Raw genomic sequence first — 11,645 nt, 5'->3', positions numbered from 1 at the left:
TTTCAGCAAAAATAAGAGAAATATTCTGATCCCATCATTTTCAATTAATCTCTTAATTTACGTTTAGTTTATTTTGAAGCCGCGAAAAGCTAAACCGGAAGTCTTAATGGAGCTATATGGAGCTCGTTGATTCGCGTCATGGCAGCGATTCGAGATTCGCCGAGCCACAATACCACTTCCGGTTTTCGTATTTTGCCTTCAAAATAAAAGTCCTCGGTAAAACGCTACACTGTCCCTTCAAAACTAATTTTATTTGGTTAGTAGATACCCTAGTGAGCATTCCCTCCAATACATTCGCCGTGGCGGTTTTTGCGCTATAAGACAATATATATGTCATAGACAATGATTTGCATTGTGGCCAATGGTATGGGTGGAGTAAAAGGCCAAGAACAATCCTAATTATGCAGTGCCCCATGATATGACACCATATATTGATTCTACAGACTCTTCTGAGTATTTGCTACAATACATTTACCACGGCGCCTAGAATAGTATTTGCGCTATAAGACAATATATATTTAATATACAGTGATTTGCATTGGCTCCATTTATTCAACCTTGAAACATGTTTTAAAACCCACATTTTATACAGATGTCACTTAAATATGAACAAATATGAATCATTGTTAATGTTTAGACAGTTGTTTTTCATAAATCACTCCTGGCAGAAATATTGCGCAGCGGTATTGCCTCGGGGTATCGGGTTGCGTAATCTATCAAGACCAACACAAATCGATATCCCTGTGTACATCGATCAAATGGCCCGATAATATCCATGGCAATGCGGTCGAATGGGTTCTCGACCAATGGTAAGGGCCGCAAGGGGGCCCGTGGAATGGCTGGGGGATTTACCAACTGACATTCGCGACAAGAAGCACCACCTACGCACCTCTGCCCGAATTCCCGGCCAATAAAATCGAGCCATTATACGGTTTAGTGTCTTATCATAACCTAAATGGCCCGCCATGGGGTTGAAATGAGCCGCCTGGAAGACCATTTCCTGGCGGCTACGGGGAACGAACAACTGGGTTACTTCAAGATTCAAGATTCAAAGTGTTTATTATCATATGCACAGTAGAAAACATGTTTCCCTGTACAACGAAATTCTTGCTTTGCTGTCCGCAGAATGCCAACCAATGTAAAATATACAATACTAAAGAATATACAATATATACTAAACAAAATGTACAAGACAGCAAACTTTAAGGCATAAAATAAAATAGCAGCAATAATAATAATAAAACAGTGCAAATGTAGCAGTGCAATTATGCATGTGCAAACTGGAAAATTCAGTTATTTGAGGTAGTAAAGTTATATTAATCTCCTATGGGTTGTTTAGGAGCCTGATGGCAGTGGGAAAGAAGGAGTTCTTCAGTCTGGTGGTCCTGCATTTAACACTTCTGTACCTCCGGCCTGAGGGTAGAAGTGTGAACTATGTGAGTCACGACTTACTCGGTATAACCTGTCGCTGATAATCGCAAAATAGGGGTGGGCGCGCACTGTGTCTGGCCGTACCAAAGTACCATCAATCGCTATCACTTGGTCATAGGCCGATCGTAGGGTCTCGTCACGAGACTGCTCGAGGGGGAAGTCACCTAGCAGCGGATCGTTCGGCGGTGAAATCTCGGGTTGAGACCCCCCCGCCGCCTCAGCACAGAGCACATTACACACCTCACACCTCCCTCTCTGTCGTGCACGCACCCCGGTAGCCCGCTTTACCGCTTGAGGAAACCCCTCCCAATCTACACCCAGAACAAGGGGAGTCGCGGGCTAACCGCCGCCTGTACACTATGCTTTTTTCCCTCATAATGAATTTCGATAGCGACCACAGGGTATTTGTGAATGTCCCCATGCACACACTTCACCAACACCCTCGATGCCTTTAACAATGCCCCCGGTCGAACCAGGCGCTCCTGGATCATGGACTGCATGCAGCCCGAATCCAAGAACGCCTGGTGCGTATCGTGTTGTATCCTTACCGGAACACAATACGCCTCTCCTGGTCCGGGGGGAGGGCCCGGTATGTTGCCGATGCGGACGACCTGCCCCACCTCCATCACTGGGCAATTCGCCTGAACATGGCCCGGCCGTCCGCATTGCCAACACACCCCCCCTGCCGCTCGGGGTGCTTCCTGTGGGGCCAGGGCTGGTTCTCGACATGCCTGCCCCTGCCATCTCGTCCTCGGGGCGGGCGCCGGCCTCTCCTCCTCCGGCACCACGGCTCCTTCCTGGTTGGTCGCCGGGGCTCCTGCGGCAGGAGGGAGAAATGGTCCTCCGCCAAGGTAACGGCGGCCGCGAGATCCTGGGGCTGGTGGTACTGGACCCAGGCGGCGGTCCGGGCCGGGAGCCCCGTGAGGAACTGCTCCAACACCACCCGGTCCCCGACCTCCTCCGCCGAGCTGTTCCTCAGGTCCAGCCACCGCCACGCGCTGTCCCGCAGCCGCTGGGCGTAGGCAAAGGGCCGGCTCCCCTCCTCCATTGTCAGGGCCCGGAACCGGCGATGGTGTTCCTCCGGGGTGAGGCCCAGGCGGTCTCGAATCGCCCGGGCTAGGGAGGGATAATCCCGCTGGGCGGCCGTTGGCAGGCTGTGGGCAGCGAGCTGCGCCTCGCCTGACAGGAGGGGCAGCAGATGGTACGCCCACTCGCCATCCAGCCACCCCGAGATCCTCGCCGTCCCCTCGAACACCGCCAGGAACGCCTCCGGGTCGTCCAGGTCCCCCCATCTTCTGGAAGTGTACCTTGGGGGGACCTTGTGGCGACCCGGGCGCCGGTCCCGCTTTGATGGCCTCGACAAGCTCCCGGAGGAGGGCACGGTCCTCAGCCCTCGCCGTCGCCATCTCTCCCATCGCGGACTGCTGCTCCTGCTGGAGTTGGGCCTGCTGCTCCAGTATGAGGGCCATCCCTCCGATGGCCGCGCTTAACGCCTCCATTTCTCCTCTCTTCCCACCGTCTCTCTGTGACCCACGTTGGGTGCCAGTGTCACGAGATCCGTTGTACACAGAGGCGGACGCAGTGGTGTGATGAGGGAATGGTCCCGTTTATTCAGATATTTTATTTATTATTGGTCTTTGGCTTTCCAGCCCTCCAAAACCCTCTAGTTCTCTCGGCCTCCCTGAAAGCAGAGGCACACACATCTTAAACCATCGTTAACGAGGCTTCATTCGCAACAGGTGTGCGACAAAGCCTCGCTCTCGCACACTGGCCACGGTCCTGTAGCACCCTCTACAGGCCGAACGCTGCATGTCCCCCCACAGTCACTCATTTTTGTTACAGTGTTCCATGATTTTTGAACAGCAAGGCCTCACATATGTTGTGCTTGAATTTCCCACCTGATTAGGTTGCTGAAGGGACCCGCTCTAGAATGGGCCACAGCTTTTTCGGAGAAACAAACTGCCATCTGCTTCTCCTATGATGATTTTGTCCAGGAGATGCGTAAAGTGTTCGACCATCCTGTCTGTGGCAAGGACGCGGCCTCGTAGCGAGTTCCGCACTCTTGTGGCTGAGAGCGGGTGGAACAACGAGTTCCTTTTTGCATTCCCTCAGTGACAGCATAAAGTATTAATTAGTATCCTGTGATGAACCTCAGGGTCTGGAACAACTCATTGCCCTCACCATCCGAGTTGACAATCGGCTCCGTGAGCGCCGTAGAGAATGGTCTGGAAAAGATTCTCTGTTTTTTCCCTCTCTCTTGTCAGCTACGCCCAGGTCCCCACTTCCACACCTTTTTATGAGCCCCGCCGAGACAACACAAAGAATCCCGAGCCCGAGCCCATGCAACTAGGTACCGCCTGTTTAACATCTGAAGAAAGGGCTCGCCGATTTGGTTCTAACTCCTGTTTGTATTGTGGTCAAGTGGGTCATTTTCCCTCCACCTGCCCCATCCGTCCGGTGAAAGAGTCGGCTCGTCCGTAGTGGGGAAGATACGTTCCAAGAGCCAAGCAGCCTTTTCATCTTCTTCTCCTCCTTGTCCCCAGCTCTGTTATGGCGTAACCACCGTATGCCCAAGAGTCCCTCCCTCTGCCAGAGCTCCCTGATCTGTCCTCTGTCCCGGAGGTTTATCATGACCTCGCCCCAGTGTTTAGCAAGCACCACACCTTGTCTCTGCTCCCCCACCGCCCCTATGACTGTGCCATCAACCTCCTGCCAGGCGCTCCTCTCCCCAGCAGTTGGCTGTATAACCTCTCTCGACCGGAGCGTGAGGCAATGGAGACATTAAATACAAGACTCCGCTGGTATTATCCAACCCTCATCCTCTCCTGTGGGTGCTGGGTTTTTCTTTGTCGGTAAGAAGGATGGAACCTTGAGACCTTGTATTGACTACTGTGGCCTTAACATCACCATCAAGAACAAGTACCCCTTGCCTGTCATTAGTTCTGCTTTCACCCCTCTATCTTCTCCAAGTTAGACTTGCGCAACACCTATCACTGTGTACGCATCCGTGATGGAGACGAGTGGAAAACAGCATTTTGAGTATTTGGTCATGCCCTTTGGCCTAACTAACGCCCCTGCTGTTTTCCAGAATCTTATCAATGATGTGCTGAGAGATATGATTGGACACTTTGTGTTTGTCTACCTGGATGACATCTTGATATTTTCCGAAGACCCTGTAACTCACCAGCATGTCCGCCAAGTTCTCCAATGGCTGTTGGAGAATAGACTCTTTGCAAAGCAGAGAAATGTGAGTTCCACGCCTCCTCTGTATCCTTCCTTGGCTGTCATTGCACAGGGACAGGTGCAAATGGACCCCACCAAAGTCACGGCGGCTACCCAATGACAATCAACTTGAAGCAGTTACAGCATTTCCTGGGGTTTGCCAACTTCTATAGAAGGTTCATTTGCAACTACAGTCACATTTCTGCCCCTCTCTCTGCCCTCCCCCTTACCTCCACTCCTTTCCGGTGGTCCCCTGAAGCTGAAACAGCCTTTCTGGAACTCAAGCGTCGCTTCATCTCTGCTCCCGTCTTGATTCAACCTGACACAGCCCTTCAGTTCGTTGTAAAGGTAGATGCCTCAGACACTGGGGAAGGAGCCGTCCTCTTTCAAAGATCTGCTACTGACAGCAAGCTCCACCCTTGTGCTTTCCTCTCTTGACAGCTCTCCTTTGCGGAGAGAAACTATGACGTTGGCAATAGGGAGCTACTAGCTGTTAAGCTAGCTCTCGAGGAGTGGCGTCATTGGTTGGAGGGAGCTGTTCACCCCTTCATCGTGTGGACGGATCAAAAGAATCTCTCATACATCCAGTCAGCTAAACGACTCAATTCACACCAAGCAAGGTGGGCTCTGTTTTTTGGCAGATTCAATTTCACCCTGACATACCGTCCAGGCTCCCGCAACATCAAGCCCGATACTCTGTCACGTCAGTTCACTGTTGAAGAGACCGGTTCCAATCCGGACCCATCCTGTCACCCACCTGTTACATCGCCGCCGTCACCTGGGAGGTTGAGTCCCTTGTCCGTCGAGCTCAGCAGAACCAGCCCGACCCAGGTAATGGTCCGGCTAATTGTTTATTTGTTCCTGATCCTGTCCGCTCTGATGTCCTCCAGTGGGCCCATTCCACCTGCCTGACCTGTCACCCTGGTGTGAACCGGACCCTCGCCTTTCTCCGTCAGCACTTCTGGTGGCCCACCATGGGAAGAGACACCCGTGAGTTTGTCACTGCATGCTCCACATGTGCCCAGAATAAAAAAAAACATCTAGCCCCATCTGGTCTCCTCCAACCTCTGCCGGTCCCACGTCATCCCTGGTCTCAAATCTCAATGGACTTTGTGACTGGCCTGCCTCATCAGATGGTAACACCACTATTTTAACTGTTGTTGACCGGTTCTCCAAGTCTGCTCATTTTGTTCCTCTGCCTAAGTTGCCATCTGCCAAAGAGACAGCTCAACTTATGATTCAACATGTGTTTCGGATCTATGGACAGTTTCAGATCGTGGCCCGCAATTTACCTCACAGTTCTGGAAAACATTTTGCTCACTTCTTGGGTCTAGGGTCAGTCTATCTTCTGGTTTTCACCCCCAGTCCAACGTTCAGTCAGAACAGGCCAATCAGGACCTAGAGACCGCCCTACACTGCCTCACTTCCTCTAACCCCACCACCTGAAGTCAGCAGTTGGTCTGGGTGGAGTATGCCCACAACTCCCTTCCTAGTGCAGCCACTGGTCTCTCCCCTTTCCAGTGTGTGCTCGGGTACCAACCCCCACTCTTTCCTGACCAAGAAGTGGAGGTTGGTGTTCCGCTCTGCTCCGCACCACTTCTAGGTACTGGCGGCAAGCTGACCACCACCGGGTTCCTGCCCGCCGCTACCGCACTGGTCAAAGGGTATGGCTCGCCACCCGCGACCTGCCCCTCAAGGCAAACTATCCCCCAAGTTCACCGGCCCCTTCTACATCAACAGGATCATCAACCGCTCTGCAGTCCGCCTCTGGCTCCCTACGCATCCATCCCACTTTCCACATCTCCCGCATCAAGCCTGTCTCCACCAGTCCTCTGTCCCATCCTACTCCTGCTCCTCCACCACCTAGGATCATTGACGACCACCCGGCCTACACGCTCCGGCGGCTACTGGATGTGCGCCGCCATGGCTGTTGTCTTCAATACCTAGTTGATTGGGAGGGTTACGGACCTGAAGAGCACAGCTGGATCCCTCGCTGCCAAATCCTGGATCCCTCGCTCATCAGTGTTTTCCATAGAGAGCATCCAAACCTCCCCACTGTCACGGCCTCCACTTCCATCTAGCCTGCAGTACCATTCCTCCCTGCTCTCTTTGTCTCTCTCTCTCTCTCTCTGATTACAGGAGTGGAGTCAGGTGTGCGGGAGTCAGGCTAACCAGCTGTTTGTCATTATCTCATCATTAGCCCTGCCATAAAGACCCGGTCCAGACTTCACCACTCTGCCAGATCGTAGCTTCAGTTTTACTGTTAAGTCGTGCTTCCAGCTTTTGCACTATACTGTCCCGTCAGTATCTCCTTGTGAATTAATTCCTGTTAACTTGTGCCTGCAGTACCCCAGCCTGACTCCTGCCTCTGACTCCAGCCTCCTGTTTCCTGCCTGCCTTGCCCTTCGCCCTCCCGGTCTCTTGTCCTGGAACCCCCTCTGCTTGTCCTGGAGCCCCCCCCTCGGTTGGTTTCCTCTTCCAGCCCCCGTCACCTCTGTACTGCCGTACCAGAACTCTGCTCAGCCCCTCTCTGCCTTGGCCTCCTCATCCTCTCCCTAGCTCTACCTTGCTTTGACAATAAATACACCCATCATTTGGGTTTTACCTTCTGCCTACTTCTCTGTGTTCTGCATTTGGGTTCAATAGCCTGACCATTACAAGGGCAGGTGGTGAAGTGTCTGAAACGAGAGACAAGGTAAGGAACACAAAAATAAACAGGAAACAATAAATGAAATAACATGAAACAAAGACAAACATAGACTAAGGAACAGGGCAGGACGTTACACATTTAATCACATCCTTGCCTCAAGGGGTCTCGAGATCCATATATGTCAGAATTATGTTTTATTTATTATTTATGATTAATATCGCTCTGTGGATATGCTTTACTCGATGGTTTATTCGGCTAAGATTATTCCCAGGGACAGTGTTAAGTGTTAAATAGTGAAGATTTCAAGGCGTCATTTGTGGCAGAGTTTTCTCTCTCTCTCTCTCTTTACCCCCTCCCCCTCCTCTCTCTCTCCCTCTCTCTCTCTCTGTAAGATATTGGTGGAAATGCAACCAGATGCTCGGCAGATTAATTAAAAGCACTCAAACGCACAATCCACAAACAGAGCCAGGCACATGCTCCTGTAATGAAATGATGGGTGGGGAGGAGAGAGAGAGAAGATAGATACAGGGGAGAACAAACCTCTGTACTTATATCTATTTCCGTTATTTTCTCTTAATTGTGTCATGCCGTGGTGTACTTCATATTTTTTTGGAGTCAAGACTTCATTTATATTGCTGCGCTTTTGATAAGTGGATTTAAAAGGGAGCTCATCAGCAACGTGGATTGACAGTGCGGACATCGTAATCATGACAGAGTAGGCTACGATAGGAATAGGATATTAAAGTATGTGCAACCAGTGGCTAGTAAACGAGTTGACAAGAAAAAATATGATAATTTGGTATAAGGACCTACACCTCTAGTGACGATTTTGAATTCCATGAGCAATTATTATCACATTAATATCCCCTTAGACTACACAGTGGCTCTGGACTACAAAGAGGAGGTATTTTACTTCAACTATAGGCTAATCTAAACTGTTGTGATTTTAGCCCACACTATGCCAGACAGCACTCTGTGTATTGGAGACGTTGGTCGACGTTGTCAAGTCTGAGGTGAACGTCGGTCTGATATCAGTTTTATGACTAATTTCTTGTCATTGACACACTAAAGAACTTGCTCCTGTAGCCTACAGCAAATCACTTGCTCACTTCTCTGTGCCAAACACTTCTGTATGCTAGCCTATATAAAACTCCAAATGGGTGAACATGAGCACAGTAGCCTACAAATAACATTCATCCCTAATCACAACTTTTACAACAATTGTAAATAGAAGAATATGATATTCTTTTAATAAGAAAAGCTCTAGATCTCCCATAAGATGACCATATCTACCTTGTCAACCGATTCCAGATGTCCGCTGCCCCGAGGACGATTGATCAACAGATGCTCGCGCTGTTTTACCTCAACGGTTGTCGTGTTTCTGTCTACCGTTCATATTTACTAAAATATGGCAGTTTCTGGGAATTTTAGACAATTGCTATCTTCAGCTCCCCCTAAATAGTGCAGAGCGCACCGGCTCGCCTTTGAAGGGATAGCTAATGTTACTTGCATGGACAGCCCTCGTCTGACGTCAGGAGCCTGTGAATAAGGCTGACTTGTGTGCTTTCAGGAACATGCAGTGTACAGGAAACATACACTCACCAAACACTTTATTAGGAACACTATACTAATACTGGGTAGGGCCTCCCTTTGCTCTCAAAACAGCCTCAATTCTTCATGGCATTGATTCCACAAGATGTTGGAAACATTCCTTTGAGATTCTGGTCCATAATGACATGACACGCAATTCCTGCTTTCAGGTGCACTTTCAAGCTGTGAATCTCCCAAAGGTGTTCTATTGGATTCAGATCCGGTGACTGGGAAGGCCACTGAAGAAGACTGAACTCATTGTCATGTTCATGAAACCAGTTTGAGACAACTTTTGCTTTGTGACATGGTGCATTATCATGCTGGAAGTAGCCATTAGAAGATGGGTAAATTGTGGCCATGAAGGGATGCACATGGTCAGCAACAATACTCAAATAGGCTGTGGCATTCAAGCGATGATTGATTGGTATTAATGGGCCCAAAGTGTGCCAAGAAAACATTCCCCACACCATTACACCACCTCCACCATGAGAAGGTGTACAGGTGTTCCTAATAAAATCTTTGGTGAGTGTATACAGGAGACTGAACGAAGAGCGTCAATCCTGCACAGAGATGTCTCACGTATCCTACCCTCAATAGCATAGTTTACCAAAACAACCCAACAACTGTGGATGAGATAACAAACAGAGTCAGAGGAAACCCACTTTTTCCGTTATTTGGGGTTTATTATTATTTTGTTTCTCGACAGGTATGCATGACACAGTGGATAAGCGGTCATGTCAAAGTGCATTGAATTATTTATAGGCACGTGTGTCTTTCTGTGTGACAGTATCGCCCCAAACACATTTTATTAGATGTGTCCTCGAGCGCTGACTGGCACACTTCACTTTTTCGACCGTTGCTTCATTTTGACGACCACAGAGACGTGCAGTTTAGCCGGTCTTCAGACGGTGGTTTGATATCTGTCAGTCATTTGATTGCCGTTATTCTACAAGATTTGTGTTTTGAGTATGGGAGAAGATCCAAAGGACTGATTTGTTTTTGAGGCATCAACAGCGTTGGTACTACCTCACACCTGGGAGGACTCACCTTGTCTAAGGTCGCCATCCTGTGTCTGGACTCCATGCTGACCGCTCACGAAGGGAGAGAGGATAGAGGAAGCGACATCTGATGGACTGGTTTCTTTGAACACATTGAATCTGTTAGGACTGGTGGTAGGGTGAACCCAACTACCCAGACGATAGGCGTAGTACAAATAAAGAATCTCTTTAATTAGAGGGTTGGCGCAAAGTAAAGTGGGCCTAATAGAAACGTAACAATTCCACTACCATGAATGATAAACGCCGATGCTGTTACGGTCCCTCCCCCTAACCAACCCTCTGGCACCACCTTGAGGCCCCGGCGATCATCGCTGGAGCGCCCAGCCCCCAGTCGGCAGCGCACCTGTTCCCTATCACCAATCAGCACACCTGCAACCCATCGGCAATCACCTCCCTACATAAACCCTGCCTGAACTCCACTCCAGTGCCAGAACGTACTGTGTCTATGGTAACCTTCCCACGTAACCCGCAGACGCTTCAGCCCTATCGAATATCCTTTGGATTATCCTTCTCTCCCCTACCCCTCTCCCTATTAGTTATTATTAAATACGTCTTCGGGCTAAATTCTACCACCCTCTCTGTGTGCCGTCATTTGGTTCTTCAGACGTTCCTGTGTAACAGATGCTCACCAACACGCAACTACACAAATGCAATAGCCCCAAATGTTTAATTGAATATAAATAAATAATCAAATTTAGGCCTACCTACATCTTATCGTTCACTGTAAGTCATGTATAGGCTATTACATCAACGTTTGTACTGCATTAAGGAGACAATACCTCATTACCAAACTCTTTGGTACGATCACGTCTGTGATCCCTGTCCGGAACGGGTTTGTTAATATGTAACTCATTCATGTCATTAAAAGGTCAGTGGGTAAGAGAGGACTCTGAGCAACAACATTAGCTTACTAGGGCTTCACATATGGGCCAAGAGCAACTGTATTGACTGTGTTGAGATTGGACTTGATACATGTAAATGTCTGTGGAACACATTTGTATAGTTTGTAGATTGGAGAGGTCAGTGGGGTATTTTCAAGGAAAACATTTTGCCCTATAATGCCAAATTGCCTTTTGGCAATCAGATGAGATGTTGCTCATATTTCATATATTTCTGAGATGGCACAAAACCTTGCAGTGGATTGTGCTTGCAACCGCTCCCCCCTATTTGTAACATGTGTGAAGGATTTCAATAGTACTGGGGATTTTATCCTCTGTGGTGTGCAGCGACGGTATGAGTGTATGACAGTGGGGGTATGATAGTATTCTGCTGTAATAGAAACCAAACTTTTGTATTGATTTTATTTATATTGTATGAAGACAGACACATCTGCTGGGGTTGTGGTTCACTGTGCTAAGTTGTACAAGAAAATTTAAAAAGAACAAAAAAATATACACAACTAGACAGTTGCCAAATCAAAAAAATAGCACGAATACTGTAAGCATGCTTTGCACCATCATCTGCAGAACGTGTTGAGACAAAGTGTTAAAACAAATGCTAAGCTTTTGTGTCCTTAAAGGAAAAACCAAACTATTGAAATTGATGGTAGAATATTTGCACATACAGGAAATTGACTTGGTGAGGTTGGTGCATGGACATAAAAAACAATGGCAAGTATTGACAGAAAATTTACAAAATAGCAAAATATTAACTAAATAAACAAATTTACAAAAAAGAACAGCAGAACAATACAT

General features: G+C 48.5%; 1 protein-coding gene across 1 annotated transcript in view; it reads left to right on the top strand.

Annotated features, from left to right (window-relative positions):
• Positions 1 to 11,645, top strand: part of LOC310823572 (F-box only protein 11-like) — a 274,469-nt gene that overhangs the window by 129,192 nt on the left and 133,632 nt on the right. The gene's annotated exons all lie outside the window — the stretch shown is intronic.

Source organism: Argentina silus, assembly GCF_951799395.1.
Source record: "Argentina silus genome assembly, chromosome: Y".
NCBI classification, from domain to species: domain Eukaryota; kingdom Metazoa; phylum Chordata; class Actinopteri; order Argentiniformes; family Argentinidae; genus Argentina; species Argentina silus.
Note: the sequence above shows the minus strand (reverse complement) of the source record. Positions and strands in the feature narration are given on the sequence as shown.